Genomic DNA, 14,640 nt, shown 5'->3' on the forward strand with positions numbered 1-14,640 from the left:
ACATTATTACTAGAAAACTTAAAATGTATACGCATTTTTTTCATAAATCCTGCCTCAAGCAACTAAAATTTGACATTTTAACTAGAAATAGGACAAATATTCATGTTAAGATTGTGAGTTTTTGCAGTGATCCATGTTACTTATCCTGTGAAGGACAGAGTCATATTGATAAGTTCAGAAAAGTGTTTTTTATTGTTGTGTTTTGATGTATTTGATGTAAGCCCAGTGGATATTTAAAGCTTACAGAAGGCTGCATTTAACTGCTGCTATGTCATTCCTGCAGTATTTCTGCAGGTGTTTTGGTCACTGCTATTATTTGTAATATATTATATTATTTGTAATCAGCACAAATTATCTGTTCCCATATGATAAAATCCACCATCCCCCCTGATTTTTTTTTACAACTCCAGTACTGGTTTTAAGGCGTCATGCCTAGCCGACTGTGAACTGACGTAGCTGTATCTAAAGATAATTGTGCCATAACGCTGTCTAACTCTGTCTAACAGCCTGTACACCGATGGAGAATGTAACGATGAGCTGTTTTCTTGTTGCTGTGGACTGTTGAATGTTTAACGTGCTGTACATGTGTTTTGTGTGGATTGGCTGTTCATAAATGACATTAAGCCGCTCGTTAACTCATCTGTCCACGCAGAACTGTTTAAGGTTGGACTCTTGCCCGGGTGGGAATCAATCTTTCGAAAATGTAATTAGTGATCAATAAAAGCAACTTTGCACCATCTCTCGCTCCGTACTGAAATGCTTTTAGTCAGTAGAGGGAAACTGCTTCCTTTTTGATTTTGATGAAAAGATGCTGGAGCTTCTGTGTCTGATTATGGACGTGTGGATTGAATAGTGTCAGTCTTTGGCTGTTTGTTGCACAAAAATATGCATGTAAAGATACATACATTATGTGTATGTGTGTATGTATGTATGTATGTATGTATGTATGTATGTATGTATGTATGTATGTATGTATGTATGTATGTATGTATGTATGTATGTATGTATGTATGTATGTATGTATGTATGTATGTATGTATGTATGTATGTATGTATGTAAAGGGTGCAATAATGAGGCACTTACTCCAGGAGGAGGAGGAGGAGGAGAGGAAGAGAAGAGAAGGAGTGATGGGGAAAGGAGGAGGAGAGGAGGAGCAAGAGAGTACAGGGAGAGGAGGAGAAAATGAGGGGACACTGTTGGAACCCTGGTAATGATGACGTCAGTCAAGGTTCATTCAATATATTCGGGTTTCATTCAATATATTCGGGGTTCATTCAATATATTCAAGGTTAATTCAATATATTCAAGGTTCATTCCAAAATATTCAAGGTTAATTCAATATATTCAAGGTTCATTCAATATATTTGGTGGTTCATTCAATATATTCAGGGTTCATTCAATATATTCAAGACTCATTCAATATATTCAAGGTTCATTCAATATATTCAAGGTTCATTCAATATATTCAAGGTTCATTCAATATATTGGGGGTTTCATTCAATATAATCAAGGTTCATTCAATATATTCAAGGTTCATTCAATATATTTGTTGTGCAACTCAGGTAGCTGGCTGTCCAGTTATCGAAGGGTTATTCATAATTTTATTAATAATTATTAATAATTAATAAAGTTGACTATTTATCAAATTGAATGATCAATATGATAAATAAAATCCTCGGGGCACCACCCTGTTCCTTAAGCAGGGAAATTATAACTTTTACAGCAGAAAATCAGTCTCATATGATTTGAATTATCCTGCAGAACAGCAAATCTTACTATATCTTACAGAATAACAATGAAGGCGTGATATCCGAACACTAGGCTCTGCTTAAACAAATCAATTTGTGACCAAATCTTGCATGAAATAACAACAACCACTCATTAAAAATCAATCAGGATTTATTTACATACAGGTGTCAAAAGATGATAAACGCAACACCCCAAATAAACCTGATGGCAGAACTTAAGTATTATAAAACAATTAATTAACTAGAAAAACAACAATCAATAAAAATGAAACTTAAAGTTAAATGCATGGAATGAAAAGAAAAGAATCAAATGTAACAATAAACATGGGACGGAACGAACATCTACAGTTCAAACGTGGCTGCAGTGTTCAAAAGGAGCCGGGCTCCTGTGGTATTTTAAAGATGGCGGAACTGTAACCACGCCACGTGCAATTAGAACGGGTGGTGATCCCGGTGTTTAAACCGTGATCAACTAGCGAAACGGCGCTTTAAAACATGAATGACTAGCAGAAAGTAGTGACTACAAATTAATGACAACAGTCCTGATAATGATGCTGATGTAATCTCAGCTCTGAACACAGATTTAGCTCTGTAATACTCCCAGTTAAACTCATACACCCAGGTCTCAAAACCTCACGCCTCCTTGGGTCTCCGGGTGTTACTCCCGGTGTTTTAAACGTGACTACTGGCAAAACGGCGCCACCAAATGAACAAATAACCGTAATATGCACACAGTAATTTCATTAAACATAAATTCAGGTCTACACCAGTGACTGATCGCCCAGACCGCAGCTCACGCGTCCTCGGGAGTCCGGACCTGAAGCTGCAGGCTCCGTCGCCTGCGGGCTCCGTCGCCTGCGGCTCGGTCCTGCAAGGGGTTTCCTGACGGGGATCCTCAGTTTCTGCGGCCGCTCGGTCTCTCTCCTCTCCTAACTCCACAGAAAAAGTGAACAGTGGCTGTAGAAACCTCACAGCCACTCTGTTCCTGACCGCGTCCTCAGCACACCGCCTCGCTGCGCACGGGGGCCGGTTCCTCCCTTCAGAACGTCGGCTCGTCCCGTGTTGAGTCGCCGGGCTGCGCGAGGGCCTCGCGGTCCAAAGGCTGGAGCTCCGGGCGGGTTTTTGGCTCCCGGAGCGGTCGTCCTGAGTGGAAGACAGGTCTCGGGGAAAAAAGAAAGGAGTTAAGGCAGGGAGACAGAGTCCAGAGCGCAGCGCTCTGGGATCGGACCTTGCGCCCGGTCAGTGCGGGCCTCGACGGCTCCTTGAAACCCCTCCCCCCACAGCTCTTAAAAGCTGCTGGACAGCAACGCGCGTCCCGGATCGTTGGCTGAAGAGAAGAGAAGAGAGCAGTCTCGGGTCTCGAGTTTTGTATCTCCGCGCGCTGCGATGACGTCATCAGTGCCTCGCTCGGGATTGGGTGCGCGTCGCTCTCAGGCGCCGCCCCATCCCGCAAGGCATGCTGGGATTGTAGTTCATGGCACAGTCGCCATTTTATGAGGCACATTAAAGCCAGTTTCAGGCCGGGGGGGGGTTGACCAGGGTTTCAACGTTTGAATACGGTATACATTCACAAAATGTTCATAAACCTTTATAACAGTCCACATGATCACTGGGTGTGGTCCAACATATTCAAGGTTCATTCAATATATTCGGGGGTTCATTCAATATATTCAAGGTTCATTCAATATATTCGGGGTTCATTCAATATATTCAAGGTTCATTCAATATATTGGGGGTTTCATTCAATATAGGTGAGAGGTGGCGTGAACCCTGGACGGGTCACCATTGATGTGACCTCGGTAGTCTCTGCGCCGGCAGCAGCTGCCCTCGTGTTCGCTGATGTGACTGAACTAAGGGAAAAACTGGCCTCTGGAACGGTGAGAAGATCCTGTTTTACCTAAAACAGGAAGTGATATGTGAAGCTGGAGAGAGTTCAGAGGGATGAGCTTCTCCCTGAAGTCCCAGTGAATTTCCATCTGTAAAAAATGAGGACGGTCGTTGCAGAAGCACCAGAAAGAAGGAGTCATCTATCATCCATGAACCCGAGGAGCTGATTGGCCGGCCAGCCGTCTTCAGCCGTCCACCACGGACCGCGGCAGCTTTGGCAGGACATGATACCCAGAATTCAAATGAGCAGCTTCAGAGGTTGGCAGTTTAGATCAATCCTCTGCAAAGCTTTTCAAGTGCATATATGGAGCGTATATGGAACTGGTCCTGAGGGAAGGACTGACCACAGGAAATGGTCATAGTTTCTTTTTTCCTTTTTGCCACAATCCTGATGTGAAATCCACGAGCCGTCCATCCTGCGAGCTTTCTCGGTTCTCCAGGACTTGTCCTGGCCAGCTTATCTACACACCCCACTAGAGCGTCGTCAACATTTGCTCCGTTGAATTCATTTGGTCCGACACAAGATGAAAGATTGATTGCGCTCCAGCGAGCGCCGCTAAAGGAATTAACCGCGGTTTAGCCCTCAGTAATTCTGTTTCGTAGGGTTTCCTCCAATGTCATGCTAAAGCGCTCTGGAAGAACACTTTATTTCCTCCTGTATGATAAAATATGATCAACGATCCAATTCCTGTCGTACTGTACATCCCCAGAACACATTTTTGTGTTTCAGTGTTGCACCTTGTAATCTTTATAAATGACACGCCGCCCTGAGTTGTTTTCCAACCTTCGTGCTTGTCATTTTGAACCACTTTAGAAGAGATAAACAGCATAGAAATGACGTGCAACATGTGCCCTGTCCATTCACGGCGCGATTACATCATGCTTCGGTCCTTAAGCCGCAATCCTTCAACTTAATGTCCCTCACATTAAAATGTGAGGTTTTATTCCACTGAAATCCAGTGTTGTGCAAGTTCCTACTTCTCATGAACTAGTTCAAAGTTCCGTTCACATAGTTTAAAAATGAATAGTTCACGTTCACAGTTCACCATTTTCATTTTGAACTAGTTCATTTCAATATTTTTAGGTGAGAAGTACGAATGAAACGCCCCCCTATTCTAAAACTGTTCACTGTATACAATCATTTATTGTCCTAGTGGCTTTTCAACTTTACTCAGAGGCTGTAAATCTCTAACAATGTAGTTGTGGCAGGGTGGAGGATTGGGCGTGGTCTGCGGGGGAGCAGCACACACGTGGCGTGGGCCTGGTCCAGCTGATTGGGCACACCTGTGCCCAATCAATCTCTCCACCCCGTCTGGCTATTTAAAGAGCGGCTGCACACCGGCAAAGGGCTGAGAAGGATGACACAGAGCTGTCGAGAATTTCTCCACAAAACCCTGTGTCCTCTTTTCCTGTCGGTTGACCCCGGGTAGCACGAGTTGGCTACAGTGGCGCCCAACGTGGGGCGGAGAACAGGATGTCGGAGGAACGCGGGGATCGGACCCTTGAGGTGGTGGCATCGCTGGCACAGGCGCTGGCGGACCTGGCAGTCCTGATCCAGAGCCACGCTGGAGGCGCTGGTGGTGCGGCAGCAGGCGGGGGAGGGTCGCCCGCCTACTCCGCCTACTCCTTCACCTACCCGGACGTGCGGCGAGAGGTGCTGGACCATCTGGGGCGGTCCTCGGTGGTCTCGGACGCGCCTACTCCTGGTGCGGAGGCGGTCCTGGACGCGCCAGTTCCGCGCGGTTCCTGAGGCGGTCCTGGACGTACCGGCTCCTGAGCTTCAGTTCCTGGTGTGGTCTTGGACGCGCCAGTTCCTGCATGCGCCGGTTCCGGAGGCAGTCCTGGACGCGTCTGTTTCGGTTCCTGGGGTGGTCCTGGGCACACCTCGGCCGCATTGTCCCTGGAACGGCCCTCTTGCCGGTCGGCCCGGCCCAGAGGGCGACCTCCCAAACAGTCTCGCCGGTCAGTCTTCGTCTCGTCAAGTATTATAAATGTTTGCCGCCCGCTGGTGAAATGAGAAGGAGGATTATTCCGTAATAATTGGACCTAAACAGTGAAGCTGAAACTCACACAATCTGAATGGTTCAAATTCCAGTTAGTGATCTGCAGAATGAACAAGTTCAAGTTCTTTATTTGCAAATATGTTGCGTTCAGTTCAACGTTCTCACAGAAATGAACGCGTTCATTTGAACTCGTTCATGCACAACATTGCTAGAATCTAACATTACGAGTGAATGTAACTATAACTGGAAAGTTGATGAATTGTAAATGTGCAACACTGTCATAAAGGGCTTAATGCTAAAATATTTGGATGAAAGTATGAATGCACAATTAGGTTTCGGGGGGGCTTAAAGATTATAGATTCAGCTGTGAACGCCTCCCTAATCGCTGCACTGCAGGTGAGGAACATTAACAACAGAGGTTAGACTGCAGGCCGACTTTTAACACGAACAAGATTTGCAATTTAAGCAAAACACATCCCAGAAAAGCTTATCCGCTTATATGTGATTCACATTAAACTCTGCAGTCGAGACTGATGGGGTTTTTTTTTAATACAGAGCTTGAAGGACTTGTTGAAGCCTCTGCTACGGGAAAGTGTTCGACACAATACGTGTGAACTTAAGAGGAAAACTGCAAACAACCGGCGAGACTCGCATTAAAATAGATCAGAATAAAGGATTTGTGGAGACACGATACGCTGCACGCTCAGAACTTCACAATTTCGGCATATTTTATTAATATGAAAAATAGAATAAAGTAGTTATGCATAAGATGTATGCAAAGTACAGCTTAGACATATATAACTCCTTATAGTGGCAGAAGAGGAGAAGAGACGTTGGATCTGGCAGACAGGATTGTTATTCTGATCTTTATTATTCAGACCTGCACTTCCTGTGCTCTCGGTTCCACACTTGGCTTCTTTAAGCTGAAAACTCACCTGAGAATCTTTATAATGACGTACTTTACGTCGCCTGAGCTTGAATATCTTCAGCTGACAGTCGCCCCTTGGGCTCCGGAGGAGGGAATAAGTGGAGAGCACGTTTCACAATTCCTTTTACTTACTGTATATTTCACTTAAAGCTAAGAAACAAACACAGGATAGAAAGCTGCTTTTCCACTGAACTGCACGGTAAATGATAAACACATATGTTAGAAATGCACCGATCAAGATTTTGAGGGCCAATTACCGATTACTGATCTCCAAAAGCAGTCTCATGTACAACACTGACATTGTATTATTAGGCATAAAAATTAGGAGATGAGAAAGTATCATGAATTGACTGTTTTATTTCAGGCTGAGGCAATATGCAATATTTCAACCTCTAGAGACTCATAGAGACGACTTAGACTCGGCTTACAAAGAGTAAGTGTAGTTTACTAGCTTAAGCTTTCCTGTGGTAATAATTATGTGTACAAAACAACATGTGCACCAACACAGACAACAGCAGATATTTCACTCTGAGTTGATATAATTTCTTAACTATAAACTTTAGTTTTCTTGTGGAAAAAAGAATGACTTCTTAAATTAAAAAATTCATTATGAATTATTAAGGTTTGCTAAAGCTTTAGCGGTAGCATCTGCGCGTGTGAGGAAACTCTTGTGAGTGAAGTAAAACTCTTCACACTAGAACTCCAAATGTCCCTCGTGAAGCGACTGACACGACTGTCGTCCTGCGTGAGGCTTTGGATGTATATAGTCTGGTACAATTCCGGCGGACATTCATCAGTAAAATTCGGCAGCGCGAACCGCGGATCCAAGCTGCTAACGACGTGTTTAAACCCGATGTCTTCTACAACGAAAACCAGCTGATGATCAAAGCCTATTAATCCATTACCTTACGATGTAGTTCTTTATTTTTCTTGCTGACGTTTCTAGGTCTCTGTTACGTTCAGCAGAGTTAGCGGCGTTGCTCCTTTTCTGTCTCTGCCTTAGCTGCAGCCAACTTTGGAAACTCAATATCCTCCTTATCCTCCTTTGTGTGAAAAACTTTCAAATGTCCTATCAGCTTCGTTGTGTTGAAATTCTTTTATAACATTCCTCCTCAGGGTATCTCCTTTGGACACAGCTTACAAACTGCAAATTTGTTGTATTGTCCTATTCGGACGTTGTAAAACTCCAATACACGCCCCCTTGGGAGACCTTGGTCTGAGATGTGGGAACGCACACGCTGGCAGCAGTTTGTTGTTGTAAATGTCATCAGATCAGCCTGCTTTGAACCATCATTTTGAGAACGCTTTTTTTTTTTTTTTTTTTTTTTTTCTTTTTTTTTTTTTTTACCTTGTCTGCACACATATTATTGATTGATACCATGACGGTAGAAACCAAAAGTGTATATATGTGCATTATTACTATATGTAATATATACATATATATACGCACACATATGCGTACACATACATAAATATACACATACAAACCCAGTGTTTTTTTTTTTTTTTGGGGGGGGTGACGACATCCACTGCCAATCCAGGAAGCAGGAACACACGGAGACACACGTCAAGCACTGGAAATCTGCAACAAAAAACCACAAACAAAGCACGAAACCGGCACGGAGCCATCCAAAACACGAACAGCAATCGACCTAAATCTTGAGATCTGATCGCAGTCTGAGCTAAGCTATCGCTACCGCTACCTAAACCCAAAAACTAGAGAGCCAGCATGCAGGTGAACAAGCCAGTGTGTATGTCTATGTGTGTGTGTGTGTATGTATATGATCATGCATGTGTGTGTGTGTGTGTGTGTGTGTGTGTGTGTGTGTGTGTGTGTGTGTGTGTGTGTGTGTGTGTGTATGCATGTGACTAAATAACTATATGTGTGTGTGTGTGTGTGTGTGTGTGTGTGTGTGTGTGTGTGTGTGTGTGTGTGTGTGTGTGTGTAATAAACCAAACAAAGCTCCACCTGAAGTGTATCTATAGTGGGGGAGGGGGGGGAGCAACCCCGCCACCCGCGAGACCAGAGGCCGACAAGGAAGAGCCCGGAACCCAGGCCACCGGCAACCCCACAGAGGGGAGAAGTAGGAGGGAGGCAACCCACCGCCTGCGAGGCCCCCCCCCCCACCCGGCGGCGGCCGAGGGGGCCCGCGGGCGGGGCCCCCACGGCGCGGAAAGAAGCAGCCAGGGATCCCGCGGCGGCGGACCGCGACCCAGGCAATCCCCGGCCACCCGGTCCGGGCCGGACACGCGGCCAGGAGGCCCTCACCCTTCAGGCCAACGACCCCCACCCGGCAGGGGGCCAGCCTGCCCGGAGAGACAGAGCCGCCCCGGCCGCCGACGCGGGCAGGCGCACCCGTCCCCCACGAAAGTGGCCCTCCAAGACCAGAGGGGCGCCGTAGAGGCAGCGGGGGGGACCGGAGACGGGCCCGGAGAGAGGGAACCCCCCAACAAGGCGACACCCGCGCAGGCCCGACAACGGAGGGCCCCAGACCCAGGCATCCCATTCATTCATCCATTCACCTATTCGATACCTATACTAATAATATAATATACTATACATAATAATAATAATAATAATACTAATAATAATACTAATAATAATAATAATAATAACCATCTTTGTATAATATAATATTGATAAATTATTAAGTTTTTGATGTCCTGCCAATGGAGGCTCAAATCCTCCATGGCAGGACCCTTCCATACCGCATTCTCACCGACACAGACATACAATCACGCACCGTTTCCCCCTCCCCGGGGGGGTCCAGCACCGCCAGAAGGCACCCCAGGCTGCACGGCGGGCCCCGCCAGGCCCGGGTAACCCGACCCACCCGTCCCAGGCCCAGGCCGGTGAGGGAACGCGGGTGATGTGGGACCCCCTCCCGCCCCTTGTGTTGAGTGCATGTGATTAATGCCATAAAAACAGGGAGGAGGGAGGGCCAAGTATCGATTGACACCGACCCCCCCCCCTCCCGAACTACGTGTCCTTGTCAAGTGTATTTATAAAGTGTTGAATGTGCAGTGTCTATTTTGCTGTTAAAACCGTGAGGCGGGGAGTGCCAGGCCCCGCGGGACAGTGCCCCCCACGACCCGGACCCCCCGCCTTTCGCCTATGTGCGTATGAATCGTGTAGGGGGGGCAAGAGGGGGAGCGGAGGCCGAAGCCAGGAGGCAGGACCAGCAAAGCCGGCCCTGATAAGACACCCGCGTCCCCCCACCGGCCGTCCAGTAGACGGGGGCCGGCCCCCCGAGCCGGGCAAGGGCCCCACCGTACCCCCAAGGGCGCCCCCGGCGCCGCCGGAGCCCCCAGACGGAGGGGGAAACGGTCCAACATCCTCCCATTCATACTGACAACATAAGACATAGATACCTGGGAATGGTGCCACCCCGCCGTCGCGCCCGCCCGTGCACCCCCCGGTCAGGGGAGGCCCGCTCCCCGGACCCGGCCCCACCCCCCCCCCCCCGAGGCCACCCCGGCGGACACCCCAAGGGTCCCGGAGTCCCCACATCCGCAGGGGCACTTGGCCCCCGCCCAGCGACGGAGGACCAAGGCAGCAATGCCCCCCCAGCGCAGACAGCCACCCCCCACCCAGGCAGGGCCGGGCCCTCCGGGTGGGACCCCCACGTCCACGGCCCCGCCCCCCCCGGGAGGCCCAGAGACGCCCCAGCCACAGCCCCCCGCCCGATGCCCTCCCCAGCCACCCCCCCCCCCCACCGCCATGAGGTAACCCCCCCCACAGGCCCCCAAGGCCCCCACCGGCTAGGGACAGGGCCCCGCGGCCCCCCCCACCGCCCCCCAGGGGCCACCAGAGGCCCGCGCCCCAGACCCCCCAAGCCGACCCCCAACCCCAAGGGCTACGAGATCACCACCCCCCCGCCCCCACTAGGTAACGAAGCCAATAAACGGGGACCACAGAGAGTGCAATTCAGCCGAATGTTGTTCAGTGGAGGCAGACATTATCTCACTACTAATATGATCTGATAAAAGATTCCTAAAATGGTTGATACATAAACTGGATTTTTGTTTCCAATTTACTAGAATGGTTTTCTTTGCGATACATAAGGCAGTGAGAACCCGGTGTGTCCAATTAGGATCTATTTGAGTGTCTCCCAGGTGACCTAATATACATACCGTGGGGCACACTGGGATTCTGTGGTTGATCCATGTGGATAAATCCTCACAAATCTCCTTCCAGAACCTCTGTACCGGTGTACAGAACCATAAAGCATGCATATAATTATCTGGGGTGTTCTCTGTGCACTGTGAACAGATATTAGAGGTGACAAAGCCCATCTGGAACATCCTTTGTCCAGTATAATGTATTCTATGAAGAACTTTGTACTGTATAAGTTGTAGGTTTGGGTTTTTAGTCATAGTAAACGTATTTAAGCATATTTGTGACCAAGAAAACTGGTCGGTATTAAGAGAGAGATCCGCCTCCCACTTAGAGATCGGGAGAGAGACTGAATCGTCCAGTTTAGACACTAACCTGTAGAGTTTTGATAACAACTTTAAAGTGCTTAGATTCAATAAATCTATTATCTTAGCGGAAAGTTGTAAATCTAATTGGCTAATTTTGTATGTTTTATTTATTATTGCCTTAAGTTGTTGATACTCTAAAAATGTATTCCTGCTAACTCCGTATTGAACAATAAGTGTTTTGAAAGGTACAAACTGTCCTCCTACAATTACGTGCTGTAAGTACCGTATTCCTTGATCTCTCCATTGAACGAAGTTAACCATCTTTTTATCATTTTTCACGATGTCTGGGTTGTTCCATATGGGTGTACGGTCACATGGAAAAAGTGAAATTTTAGCTATTTTAAGAAATTCCCACCAAGCTGATAAAGTTGTGCTAATATTAATGCTTTTGAAACATTGATGACGTTTGATACTTTGACTAATAAATGGTAACTCTGAGATTTCTAGTTCATTACAAAACACTTGCTCTGAATCCAGCCATTGACTATCTAAAGGATGATCTTTTGACCATTTTACAATATACTGTAACTTACTGGCTATGAAGTAATACTGAAAATTAGGTAATTCTAAACCTCCATATTCTTTGGATTTTTGCAATGTCTTTAAACTAATACGTGGAGTTTTATTTTTCCACAGAAATTTTGATACATATGAGTCCAACGATTTAAACCAGGAAAGAGGGGGTTTGCATGGTATCATTGAGAAAAAATAATTTACTTTTGGTAAAACCATCATTTTAATGGTGGCTATTCTACCCATGAGCGAAATGGGGAGAGAGCTCCATCTGGAAAGATCATCTTCTATTTTCTTTATAAGCTGAACATGATTTAATTTTATTAACTCTGACAGCCTAGGGGAGATGTTTATACCTAAATATCTAATGTTCCCTGATTGTAATTGAGTATTTGTTATATTCCTAAAATTGCAGTTAACACACAAAACAGTGGATTTAGACCAATTAATAGAATAATCAGACAGAGATGAAAATCCCTCTATAAGTGCAATTGTCTGTGATAGTGAAGATCGTGAGTTCTGGAGGAAGAGGAGTACGTCATCCGCATAAAGACTTATTTTGTGCTCTAATATTTTACATTGTATACCTTTAATATTTTGATTTTGTCTAATAGCTGCTGCTAAAGGTTCAATAAATATTGCAAATAATGAGGGAGAGAGAGGGCAACCCTGTCTAGTGCCTCTTTGCAAGGTAAAACTTGTAGAGATTTGATCATTTGTCCTTACACGTGCCTTGGGAGAGCTGTATAATATTTTTATCCAGTCAATGAAAGATTCGCCAAATCCAAATTTATGCAAAGTTGCCAATAGAAACTTCCAATTTACCTTATCAAATGCTTTTTCCGCGTCTAAGGATATAATAGTAGTCTCCTGTTTATTGATACTCGAATAGTCTATAATATTTAATAATCTGCGAATATTAGTAGACGAATGTCTACCTTTAATGAAGCCTGTTTGATCCGGATGTATAATAGAAGGGGTGACTCTTTTCAGACGTTCCGTAATGGCCTTGCTAATTATTTTAAGGTCTACATTTATCAATGAAATTGGGCGGTAGCTCGATGGGAGCAAGGGATCCTTGTCCGGTTTTAATAAAAGACTAATATTAATAACATTTCATATTAAATCAATACAGTATATGTACTCTACAAACAGTACCTGGTGCTTCTTATTGCCTCGGGTGAACCAGGGAGTGATGGGCTCAGCGAACACGTCAGCCTGGAGAGGCTGACAGCTGCAGGATGACCTGCTCTGCTAACCGAACTGATTGGCCGACTGCATAGATGGATATTTGTTTCTCTGCCTGATAAGTTTGACTGTGATGGATATAATTACATAAATGAAGGTAATACCCGCTTCATGGCCGTCACTGCCGAGGGATTTGTGTTTGTGGGAAGTGGTTGACTGCTTGTTTGGGTCGGAGAAGTCGAGAAGTCGTCTCCGAGTCTCAAGGTCAAACTTTAAAGGTCCTGCCTCTGGTGCGTCCCAGAAGGAAACAGATTGAACAGATTAACGGCCAAGATGAGGAAAATCCTTTAAGATGCCTTAAGATGCCTGCGGCCCTGCAGAGGTGGCGGATGCTGCCGATGACGTCCAGGGGAGACGGAGGACAGTCCCTGTTCCTGTCTGAAGAGTCGTCCTGCAACACACAGGAACACACCGACCCCCCCATCAAAGAGTGGCAAACGCTGGTCACACCGGGGTGAGGTTGTCTGGTCTTGGGTTTGATTTGTCCGGTCATTTCATGTTTTATTTTGAAAAGTAATTCTCCTCCCGTGTAAGGTCCCTTGCCCTTGATTGTCCTAAGTGTTTCCACCTGTTTCCCCTATTTCCCTCCATGTGTTTAGATACGGTGTGTCCGAAATGCCATACTAAACAGTATATACTCAAAAAGTATACTTAGGTTCGGCACACTTTTGAGTAAATATCAGTAGTATTCATTAATTGGGACGTACTATTCAGAGCCACACGGCACTTCCTGCCGTTGGGAGGGGGAGTTGTTACCATGGTAACAACTCCTGTCACAGCAGCAGTAGCATCACCGCTCCGCTCTTTCCCGTTTATCCTGGCCCAAACAAGGTGACATTTCTCCTTTCTCTCATTCGTAAACTTTGCAAATACATCTACCCACACAATAATGTGATAAATGATAAACTCATCTGGTTAATACCTTATGGAAACCAAAGTGAAATCACACCTAATTACTCGCATATGAATTGTAGTGTGATGGTGTTGCTGCTGCAGCTTTGCTTGGTACCGCTAACGTTATCCTCCATTTTTTGTAGTTGCTTAGTAAGCAACCAAACACCGCATTGCATTGTGGGAGGTTTCTGCTTAGCTAGTGTCCATCAATCCATACTAATACATTTCTCCGGAATGACTACGGATAGCGCATACTATTGAGTACGTACTAATGTTTCGGATGCACTAAAAAATCTCACACACTGTTTTTGCTACTCATTAGGGTGGAAAGATGGGATTTCGGACAGACATATTCTGTGTTCCCCTGGTCTTGTGCCAGAGTGTCTTCGTCTTTGTCCTGCACCAGAGCCTTGGTCCATGTCCACAGTCCATGTCCATGTCCACCGTAGTAATTACCATAGTGAGCTGTTTGTTCCTCGTGACGAGTGATTTTTTTTTTGTTTGCACATTTTCTACCATAGCTTAGACTTATAGCCCTTTATTATTTCCTCGTTAAAGAGTGATTTTTTTTGTATGTTAACTTATATCCTAGCTTAGATTCATAGTTCTGTTTTTTTTCCTCTTTAAGAGTGATTTGTGTTTGTAGCCAAATTATTTTATATAGGCAGGGTTTTCTTTTTATTAGTTATTTTTCCCTCCCTGGAGTGTTTATAGCTCTCTCTATAGTCAGAGTTTAGTGTCTAGTTGTGTTTATAGCCATTTGTTTCTCACTCGGTCCGAGGTCTCTGGTGAATTCAATAAAAGCCTTTTGTTATCTAATATCTGCATCTGTCCTGCTTTGAGTCTCGGCCTGACAACGCTTCATTTGAACCCTTTCCGTCAGTCCTCACTCATGTAGACTAGGGCTGGGTATTGTTACTGTAAGAACCTCAC

The sequence above is a fragment of the Cololabis saira genome, chromosome 13, assembly GCF_033807715.1.
Source record: "Cololabis saira isolate AMF1-May2022 chromosome 13, fColSai1.1, whole genome shotgun sequence".
NCBI lineage: Eukaryota > Metazoa > Chordata > Actinopteri > Beloniformes > Belonidae > Cololabis > Cololabis saira.